Source organism: Ursus maritimus, unplaced genomic scaffold, assembly GCF_017311325.1.
Source record: "Ursus maritimus isolate PB19 unplaced genomic scaffold, ASM1731132v1 scaffold_2, whole genome shotgun sequence".
Taxonomy (NCBI): domain Eukaryota; kingdom Metazoa; phylum Chordata; class Mammalia; order Carnivora; family Ursidae; genus Ursus; species Ursus maritimus.
In genome coordinates, this window is record NW_024424452.1 from 96,517,367 (window position 1) to 96,518,397 (window position 1,031).

The window sequence follows — 1,031 nt, forward strand, 5'->3', positions numbered from 1 at the left end:
TTAAATTAGCGCCTGGGCGGGGCTGGGGCTCTGAATCACAAAGGGTGGGGCGGTGAGACGGGTGGAGGAGAGTGGCTCGCACCAGGTGCTGGGCAGGGCGAGGGCGGGGGGCTCTGGCTGCTCCCTCCCCTAGAGACCCTAGACTAGGGAAAGGGGGTAATGGGCCGGGAGAAGGGCTCTCTGGCCGGTCTCCTGGACTTTCTCTCTTTGCTAGGGTGGGGCCTGTGAGGAGCTCCCATCTGGAAATGTAAATATCTGCTTTCCAAGTAAACAAAACGCTGGGGGGAACGGAGCAGAGGAGCGCGGCTCGAGTGGCGAGAGGGCTTCGCTCCCCGGAGATCGAAGTTAGGTTAAGAGGAAATTCAGCGTTCTTGGGTGCTGCCAGGCTGAGCAGAAGGTGCGGTGGATTCCCAGGTAGCCCTTGGAAACTGAGGAAGTGTGCCCACCCAGGGACCTGGTGCCTTCAGCTGGAGGTCTGCCAACAAGGAATAGGAAAAAAAGTGTGTTGTCTCCTAGTACACTCGGTAATCTGAAAACAGCAAGTGGGAAATGGCCCAAGAAAACAGGTCAAGCAATACAGCAAGGAGTGACCATTGTTCATACTCTGTTTGGGTGGGAATCACTTTCCCCGCCAGGGTTCTCCTTATTTACCAAGGACAGCTCATGAATTCCACTTTGGGAGTATTCTAGTCCTGCTGGGAGAAATACACCATCCTGTGGAGAGTGAGTGTGTGATGGGAGGGGAGAAAAATGCCAAAACAAAAACCAAACGCCAGAAAACTAAATGATCGGGTGGTGGTTTTAAGAGGAAGGTTTGTTAGAAGACCTTAAGCATATTCCAGTGGTTTGCAAGACTAGCCACACATTAGGGGGAGCTTTAAAAAAAAAAATCCTGATGTTCAAGCTACACCTCAGACTAGTTAGATAAGAATCTCTGGGGATGGGAATGGGACAGCAGGATTATTAAAGCCTTACAGGTGATGACACTGGGCAGCACAAATCTATATGGGACTGGTCAGAGTAAAGGTCTC